The sequence below is a fragment of the Miscanthus floridulus genome, chromosome 11, assembly GCF_019320115.1.
Source record: "Miscanthus floridulus cultivar M001 chromosome 11, ASM1932011v1, whole genome shotgun sequence".
NCBI lineage: Eukaryota > Viridiplantae > Streptophyta > Magnoliopsida > Poales > Poaceae > Miscanthus > Miscanthus floridulus.
Window position 1 is genome coordinate 32294035 of NC_089590.1, and position 10723 is coordinate 32304757.

A 10723-nucleotide genomic window follows, 5' to 3' on the forward strand; every position below is an offset into this window, starting at 1 on the left:
AACGAGCACTGTCAATTCATGCTGTTAGGCCAGATCACTCACCTCTGATGATGACCAACAGTGGCCGACCATCGCCAGTGCATGAACGCCGCGTGGAGCCGGTGGAGGCCATGTGTCACCGGCGTCCTTCCCAGCGCGACTGTGTCGGGCCAGAGCACACTATATCGCGTCCCGCACTCGCCGCTCCATCCCCGTGCTCACATTTTCAATTCTCTGCCTCCTCCTTCACCATTCGTAGCAGCGCAACCTCGCCGCCGAGCACAGCCTCGCCTCCGCCATTGCCTCGCGTGTTCTCCACCGCACCGCCACCGTCTCCATCTCGCCCATAGCTGCGCCACGTCCACCTCCACTGCCTGGATGTATTTACTGCGTCAATAGAGCTCCGGTGAGGGCGTATTCGCCTTTTCCCCTCTTGCCGGAAATCTCGGCCACCATGGCCGCCTCCACGGCGAACTCACCACCGCTCGGCTCGCACGCGCTTTTCTTCTGGTTATTGGTGTTAGGGCTTGGTTAGGTTGGGTGTTAGCTCGTGTTATGGTGTTACCGCCATTGGTGGTCTCACCAGAGCGGAACACGGCGACCCACGCCACTGTGTTCTCACCTTCGCGCCACTGCGCCGTGGCCGGAGCTTGTCGGAGCTTTTCGTCAGGCTTGTGTAGTTGAAATAGCGTCACTAGGTCACTGTGATGCTGTTGCGCACCTCGCCTAGCTTCGCCGTGGCTGGTGATGACTGGTGTACCGTAGAGCCAACGACGAGCATGCTCCGCCACACCTTCACTGCCACCACCTAGGTCATTAGACGCGCGCTGCTCCATAGAACACGTAGGTTCACTTGTCTCCGCTTGTGAGCTCACCGGCGACGAGCTATGGCCGAACCACGTTGATGCAGCGCTGTGCCCTATTTTTGCTTCACTGACGTGTGGGGTCGACTAACAGCGGGTCCCGCCTATCAGCGACTGTAGTGCAGTAGGCTAGTTCATTTGTTTCAGTTTTTGTGTGCAACTTTGAAAATTGATAAGTTGAGCTATAGAGATCCAAATTTTGTGAACCAAATTTTGTAGTGTTCCTTAAGAAGTGTAGTATTTATGAAAAATATGATATTAGCATTTGTAGTAAAGTTTCTGGAAGATTTAAAATGAAACTTGAAATGTGTTTTTAAATGTATGCAAACTTGTTTAAATTATATCTAGAGTTTCTGTGCTCCAAAAATTATGAAATTTATATGGTGAGCTTTTCTTGATGAGTATAAGCTCTGGTAAAAATTTGAGGGTCAGTGCATGAATAGATTTTTAGTTATAGATTTTCCTTTTATAATTAGGTGATCCTTGTATGAATTTTTATAAATTATTTATGAATCCAATACACATGAAATTTGTTGGAGGTTGTCCTTGTACCATATGGATGCTAATAAAAAAATAAAATCTGATGCTTGACAGTTGTCACTAGGGTTTCCTATTTATGCTATTTTAAGCCTTTATGCCTTGTTATTTTTGCATAGGATGTTTTACTTGGTACAGTGACATGAAACTTTTACAGTAGTCTATTGGTAGGACTATTAAGACACTGTAAATGTTTGAGAATTTATTATGCATATTTAGTTTATGTTTATTATTTACCCTAATTAATTAATTAAATTAATAAAGGCATTTAAATAATTGGATTGTGTTTAAGCATAATGTTTTCTATGGTTCTTATGATGCATAGTAACTATTAATGTCATTAGTAAGGCTTAGAAGTCATTGATGGTGTACAAATAACTAATTATCGTTTTATCATTCAAATACAAGACTGCATGTATAGTTTTGATTGTGTGGATGGTTTCGTATGGATAATGATCTCTACTGTAAAACATGTTAATAACAAAGTTGTAGATAACTTACTAATCTAGCTTGTGTTAAATTTTCACAATCATAGGACTTAGGGTTTTCAAGTTCTAGCTGTTACAAGTTTGTTGTCCAAAAGATTTACTTCCTGGACAGATTTGATTGAATGAATTATTTTCCCTATATAACTCTTGAATCACTGTAAGAGTATTAAAGGAACGTTGTAGATAATTTTATAAGCTTTCCAGAAAGTCCAAGATCACCACATTTGGACAAATAGAACTCCAATTATGAGTAAAAAAAGTAGCCGCTGTTTTGTGGTGTAGTAACTGAATTGCTGAAGTGTTTGATTTAGTAATTAAGAAGAGATATGCACATACTCAGTAAAATGTGATACACTTGTTATTACTTCAACACCATGTTGTTAAGAATGCTTACAAGAATCCATTCATCATGTATCACCATGCTATACTTGTCAACATGAATGCATTCACCATATCTCATGTCATACTCATGCATCTAGGATCGATGAAGGAGATAACATTGCTGGAGTTCAACGAAGGAGAGGAAGGGGACCAGCAGGAGATTCCTCAGGCCGCAGCTCCTGAAGGCGAGAAGCAGGCCCTAGAAGAGCTTCCGGAGTGCCCTAACCACCGCCCCACTTCCTTTCTAAAAGGCAAGCCCCGGAGCATTCTAAGTCTCCCAATATTTTACAAAATAATACTCAAGTCCTTATGATTGATGCATTAGGTTATAAGAGTTGATTGGAACCACTTGATGCATATGATTTCCTTGTCCAGAAATACTACCTTTAACCTTGTATAGGTCTAGGATCGAATATATGCTTAGCCATGCTTAGACCGGTAGAAGTCAGGTGATTTTCTGTCACCTACGAGATATAGGTGGATACCGAAGCACGGTTGGCTATATTTGCTATCGTGGAAAAGACCATGGGGTAAAACTAAATCAAGGCTGGATGGAGTCTATGGTAGGTTGACTCATGTGATTCCGTCTGTGCCGATTAAGGACCGTACCATTGTTGGCACTTCTGACAAGATTGAACGCATGCCTATCACTTAGCTAGCCGGATAACTCGTTCCGACCGTGAAGCTGAGTAGCTCAACTTAGGCCGGGCCCCACTCTGTAAGAGAGCACACTCTAGATGGTAGTAAGGATGTGCGGGGAGACAAACTAAGCCCAAGGGCAGGTTGGGCCCGAACATCCTGGCATTTGGTTGTCCCTGATTGTGCGGCACTGGGCGAACCCATGAAATGTGTACTTGAGTTGTACCAAAGGTGACATAAGGTGACTGTTGATCTAGTCTGCCTGGGTTTGTGTTAGGAATAAATTTCTAGCTAGTTGAAATCGATTCGAATCGCCGTCTCTCCCAGATAGTGAGAAACTTGGCTAGCCCCAACATCGTAGTAACTGTACTATGGAATATGATGGTTCGGATAAACATGGAATCACAATTCCTGCTATGGTTACTATTGTATGCTCTTAAAATGATATACCACATGTTTGGCATAGGATAGTTGCTAATTTAGAGATGGATAGGTATAAATAACTTGATAACGGATTTATAATTGTATAAATGAGTTAATTGCTTTTTATGCAAAATGTTGTCAAGCTATATCCACTTATACAGCCTCGCATGATCCTTGGAGTCATTTTATTTCTGGTTTATGACGGGTAAGTCTAGCTGAGTACCTTCTCGTACTCAGGGTTTATTTTCCTATTGTTGCAGATGGCACTGTGTATCATGGTTATTGCAAGAGTTGCTTCTATCCCGCTGTGGATGAGGAGTAAACCTTGGGCAGGCTTCTTATTTAATCCCTCTACATGCTTTTGTGGATTGTGATTGTATGTTGGCACTGTATCAAACTATGTTGGCAAATGCTACTTTCAAACTTAATTTGCTTCCGCTTTTATCTATTAAACTTGGTTTGTAATAACTCTATTTCATACTCTGATGATGGAAATGTATCTGTGAACTTTATATAATATGTGACATGTATGTTGAATCATGTACGATCTTGGTTGTTGTAAATAGTTTATCGAGACCCGTCGTGGTACTCGATGGACTACCGGGTTTATATGGGTTCAAGTATGATAGTGCGACCGCTTGTAGGCTGCCATTGTACTTGTACTCTTATAAATTGGTTGGTTCTGCGATAGCTGGCATCAGAGCAAGGTTCAACGTTAATTATCACATGTATATTTAAAGCAAAAGTTTTTGTTTTCCAAAACCCTTTCTAGCAACTAATAGCTATATAAATAGGTATTTGAAAGCTAAAGTGTGCCAGTGATCACTTTCCTTATGCCCAAGTTAAGGATTATTAGGTGGCTATTTAAGTACTAACTTGGGGGGTTTTTAATTTCGTCATCCATACGACGTGCTATTGTATGGATGCCATTCACTTGAATGGTAATATATGGACCAAATGCCTCTATGCCAAGGTAAGTTGATGAGTGGCATGACCGCAAGATGTGAGCGTGCGGTCGGGGAGAGTTAGCTTTGGTACGACTATGTATGCATGCTTGCATGTGTATGTGGTGCGTATTTAATTGTGGGTATAAACTGTTATCGGGTAGCTTTGATATGGAAGTATATGTATGGGTATACATATATGGAAGTATTTAGATTTACATTCTGCATATTTAATTATGGGATGGGCTGAAATGAAACTTTTATGCAGGTACACTAACAACGAAACATGTAGCTTGACTAGTTACGCTATATATCAGAGAACGTATGTATGCCACCATATATGTCATTAGAATGATTTTTCCTAAGTTTGTGAGGTCGTACGGAACGAGCATGCATCATGATAATCATCATTCAAATAAGTACATTGTTCCTCCCCTTATAAATTTCTTACTCGGTTATGTAACTCTTATCCCTTATGGCCTTATCTCACAAAAAGTTGTACATGTTGATGGTATAGATGGCAGCACCAGTTTGATGTGAGAGTTTCCTGATGGTTTTCGGAACGCCTACTCTACTATGGAGAGTTTTGCACTTTGTGGGGTACCATGAACCACCCCTTAATCATTGGAATGAAGAGTACTTGGAGGGACAGCCATGGTACGAGGTGCAGCTAACTATACCAGCCCGCACACAGGCACCATTCTGGCAGGAGTGGAAGGCGAAATCGGAAGGAAAAACTCCTTGGGAGGCTACCCAAGTAGTGGCCTTTGAGGTTTTAAGTCAAATCTGCCAGTAGCATGGGGATGCACTTACCGGTAGTGCCGTGGGTATGTTTCTGTGGGTGGATCTGTCCACAGCAATATGGGAACAACGCAACCAAAATGCATTGATCCGAGATCAGGATGAGCGGGCAAATAGCTCTAGTCCCACTATGAGTGCCATGTTTGTGGTGATGAACATGTTTTGTACACGCTAGGACACCAGGGATTTCTAGCAGGAATCATACACCACTTGCATGGACAAGCTCATGAGAGCTGAAGCCACACAGCATAAGTTCAAGAAGTGTGTGCACAAGCAAAAGAAAGCCACAAGTAAAGCCCAATAGGAATCTGACCAAGCCTATGTAGCTTTGGGCACTCTCCATGCCCAAATGGAGCAAGTGGATCAACAGAGAGTAGCAGCCCAAGAAGCAAGAGCTAATGATCAAGCATTGCTTGCAGGACTACGGGAGCAGTTGGAGGCCGCCCATGCTGAGGTGCCCATAGCTAGACGCTAGTGAGATGCAGCAGAAAACCATGCCACTGCAGTAAGGATAGAATGGGATAGGCACCGCGACATGAGTAACGCGTAGGACCATGCTGAAAGGGGCTTACGTCAGCAGCTTGCACAAGCTTAACTTCAAGTGATGAACCTTCAGCATGAGGTGCATTATTTGAACAACCAGCTAAACCCAATCCTTGATGGGGAAGAAGATGGTCCTAATATGGAGGAAGATGAAGAGGAGGACGAGGAAGAAGTGGAGCCTAAGAAAGGAGATGATCCTATCTCTGACCTCGATAGTGATCATGATGAGGATTAGATCGCCTAGTACTTAGTAGAAATGCTTAATGTATTATCGTTGGTTATGTAATGGACCTATAGTTTGAATTTGGTGTTGGTGATTGGACTATCATGTAATATTGTTATTTGCATGACTATCGCATGTTTGGTTAAATGCTAATGCAAATTCCAGTTAATTTATTAGTGATCATAACTTGAATGCTAACGTGCTATGAGTCCGATAAGTGATCAAATTAGTGGTGTCATATTGCGAGAATGAATTATTATGCCTCTGTTTTTATTGTATGAATTTGAGATTGTCTCCAATAATTTTAGTTTGGCATGATTATAAATTCATCTGCAATCTTTTGATATCAACCAATAATTGCTTATTGTTGCAACTTCGTAGATGACTCGCACCCGCGTAGGAGCTAGTAGCAGCCATGATGGCAACGATGGTGACTTACCACCACCGCCACTGCTGTCTGCTTAGGAGTTCTTTGCCCAATTCTTGGGAAGCCAAAGAACAGTGGAGGAAGCTCCACGCCTCATTGCGCAGAACATAGCTCATGCCCACCCACAGCAACAAGGGCCCGAGCCTAATCAGCAAAGTACCTTCAAGGAATTTTTGGATATGAAGCCTCCTATCTTCAAGGTGGCAGAGGAACCACTATAGGTGGACGAGTGGCTCAACACCATTGAGCAGAAGTTTCATCTACTAAGAGTCACTGAGCACGTGAAGACTAAGTATGCATCCCATCAGTTGTAGGGACCAGCAGGGATCTGGTGGACACATTTCTTGTCCTCTCTACCTGCTAATGCGTGAGTAACATGGGAGTAGTTCAAGTTGGCTTTTCGAGGGCATCACATTCCCCTAGGCCTAATGCGCATGAAGGTGGCTAAATTTATGAGGCTCACCCAAGGGACAAAGACCCTCACAGAATATATGCATGCGTTCAATAACCTATCCAGGTATGCTCTAGGTTTTGTGGATACCAAGGAGAAGAAGATAGAGAGCTTCAAGTGGGGTCTAGGTGCAAAACTGATGAAGACCATGGCAAATTCCAAGTGCACCACCTATAACGAGTTTATTAGCGATGCTCTAACCTAGGAAAATCATAACAACATGCATATGACAGCTAAGGGTCGCAAGAGGGCATTTGAGGTAGGTACCTCCGTATCTTCATAGTCTAGAGCTCCTATCATAGCTAGGCCATAGTTCCGCTCACCTGCACCTAAGTTTAGGCCTCCACCACCAAAAGCTCAGAACAGCAGGCCTTAGAAAGTGTTCTGTAAGGCATTCACTATTGCCTTACCTAAAGGAAATGGCGGTCAAGGAAACTCTATAGGACGTAGGAGTAATCAACCTTGCTAAAACTGCAATCAAGTGGGTCATTGGGCCAAGGAATGCCCCCACCCAAAGAAGAATGCCAATCAGAATTAGAACAATCAGAGGCAGGCAAACTCAAGGGCACGTCTGGGATACGTGCACTATACCACTGTTGAGGAAATGCCCACTAGAGAAGTTGTCATTGCTGGTATGTTTCTTATCAACAAGCATCCCGCTATTGTTTTATTTGATTCAGGAGCTTCTCATTCATTTATGAGTCAAGCATTTGCATCTAGACATGAACAGAAAATCATTGAAGTAAGCAAGGGTGGTTATAATATAAGTTCGGTTGGGGCTACTATTTCTACAAATAAGATAGTTAGGAACGTGCTCATCTCTATTCTAGAGAGAGAGTATACAACAAATTTGATAATATTGCCTGGGTTATCCATAAGTGTAATCTTAGGAATGAATTGGATATCATGGTGTTCTCATTGACACTAGCACTCGTACTATTATGTTGAGAGAACCCAAGGGAGGGAATGCTTTTCTAGTACCACTCTCCCAAAAATTCAAACTCCAACACTTAGCTTGTGCTATCCAAACCACTACCCTTTGTGATATCCCTATGGTTTGTGAGTTTCTGGATGTATTTCCATAGGAGTTACCAGGTTTACCACCTGATAGGGATGTGGAATTTAAGATTGAGTTAGTGCCAGGTACGGCACCTATTTCAAGAAGACCTTATAGGATGCCACCAAATGAGTTAGCAGAACTTAAGATTCAGTTGCAGGATCTATTAGACAAGGGTCTCATTCAACCTAGTTCATCTCTGTGGGGATGTCCAGCATTATTTGTGAAAAAGAAGGACAAGTCCTTGAGAATGTGTGTGGATTACAGACCACTCAATGTTGTGACCATCAAGAACAAGTACTCGTTGCCCCGCATCAACATCTTGTTCGATCAGTTGGCAAAGGCAAAGGTATTCTCCAAGATTGACTTGAGATCAGGCTATCATCAGATAAAGATTAGGCCAGAGGATATACCTAAAACTACTTTCTCTACTCGGTATGGCTTATACGAGTATTTGGTTATGTCTTTCGGACTAACGAATGCTCCCACCTACTTCATGTACCTGATGAATTCGGTATTCATGCTCGAGCTTGACAAGTTTGTGGTCATGTTTATCGATGATATATTGATTTATTCGAAGAACGAGGCAGACCATGCGGAGCATCTGAGGATTGTTCTATCCAGATTGAGGGAGCATAACTTGTATGCAAAATTTAGCAAGTGTGAATTTTGGTTGAGCAAAGTACCTTTCTTAGGTCATATCTTATCAAGAGATGGAATCTCTGTAGACCCATCAAAAGTACAAGAGGTCATGGATTGGAAGGCCCCGACTTTGGTTCATGAAGTTTGGAGTTTTCTAGGGTTAGCAGGATATTATCGTCGTTTCATCCCAGATTTCTCAAAGATAGCTAAGCCCATGACTAGGCTACTTTAGAAAGATGAAAAGTTCAATTGGACACCAGAATGTGAAGCAGCTTTTCACACCCTCAGGACTCTGTTAACTACAGCTCCTGTCTTAGCACAACCTGACGTTGAGAAGCCTTTCAATGTATTTTGTGATGCATCAGGTATATGTTTGCGGTGTGTGCTGATGCAAGAAGGAAGAGTTATTGCATATGCTTCTCGGTAGTTGAGAAAACATGAAGTCAACTATGTCACGCATGATTTAGAACTTGCAGCAGTTGTTCATGCATTAAAGATATGGAGACATTACTTGCTGGGCAATATATGTCATATGTATACTGACCACAAAAGTCTCAAGTATATCTTTACCCAACTAGAGCTGAACATGAAACAATGAAGATGGCTAGAGCTGATTAAGGACTACAATTTGGAAGTGCATTACCATCCGAGGAAAGCCAATGTTGTAGCCGATGCACTTAGTCAGAAATCTCATTGCAACACTATGGAAGCATTGTTGGAAGATGGCTTCAATTTGTTACATCCTGTTGTACTGCACAATATCACTATCAGTTGTTCACTTGAGAGCAAAATCATAGAGCTGTAGTAGACAGATGTAGGTATAAGTCACATCAAGAGAAAGATGCAAGATCAAGAAACCAAGCATTTCAGATTAGATGAAAAGGGTGTACTATGGTTTGAGGACCGACTTGTGGTACCAAAAGACAGTGAGCTTAGAAATAAAATTCTAGAGGAAGCTCATTCGTCCAAATTATCTATCCATTCGGGTAGTAGTAAGATGTATCAAGATTTGAAAACCTGTTTTTGGTGGACTAAGATGAAGAAGGAGATCGCAGCATATGTCGCTAGGTGCGACAACTGTAGTAGAGTAAAAGCTGTTCATATGAAATCTACCGGATTACTTCAGCCATTGCTTATTTCAGGTTGGAAATGGGAAGAAATCAGTATGGACTTTATCATAGGCCTTCCAATGACACAACAAGGCCATGATTCAATAAGGGTCATTGTAGATCATCTCACCAAGTCAACACATTTTATACCTATGAACATAAGGTATCACATAGGGAAGTACGCTGAGCTATATGTTTCTTAGATTGTGAGACTACATGGAGTACCTAGAACCATAATCTCAGATCGAGGACCACAATTCATAGCTCGTTTCTAGGAGCACTTGCACCAGGCTTTGGGAACTAAGCTAATCAGAAGTTTGGCATACCATCCGCAAACTTTAGGACAAACTGAGCGAGTGAACCAAATCTTAGAAGATTTGCTGAGAGCTTGTGTTATATCTTCCAAAGGTTCATGAGAGAAATGGTTACCTTTAGCTGAGTTCTCCTACAACAACAGTTATCAAGCAAGCATCAAGATGGCTCCGTTTGAAGCCTTGTATGGCAGAAAATGTAGAACTTCATTGAATTAGATTGAGCCCGGTGAAAGGAGATACTTTGGTATTGACTTTGTCAATGAAGCTGAAGAGCAAGTGCGTATTATCCAATAGCATATGAAGGTAGCTCAATCAAGACAAAAGAATTATGCTGATAAAAGAAGAAGGCCACTGACTTTTGAAGTTGGTGACTATGTGTACTTAAAAGTATCACCCATGAAGGGGGTGAAGAGATTTGGAGTGAAAAAGAAGCTTGCGCCTAGATATGTAGGACCATACAAGATAATGGAACGGAAAGAAAATGTTTCTTATAAGTTACAACTTCCACCAGAGATGAGCGCAATATTTGATGTCTTCCATGTTTCTCAGTTGAAGAAACGTCTTCGTATACCTGAAGAAGCTATTGCACCCACCAACATAAAACTTCAATCGGATTTGACCTATGAAGAAAAGCCAATCCGAGTGTTAGAAGAGATGGAAAGAGTAACATAGAGTAAGATCATTAAGTTCTATAAGGTGGTGTGGAACAATCACAGTGAACAAGATGCTACGTGGGAACGAGAGGATTATTTGCGAGAGGTTTATCCCGCCTTTTTCCAAGAATGGTGGGTCTTGCAAATCTTAGGACAAGATTTTTATAAGGGGAAGGGGCTGTAACACCCTAGGTGTTAGCCTTGCATAAATTAACTTGCATTGCATGAGCATGAGCATTAAGCATTCAT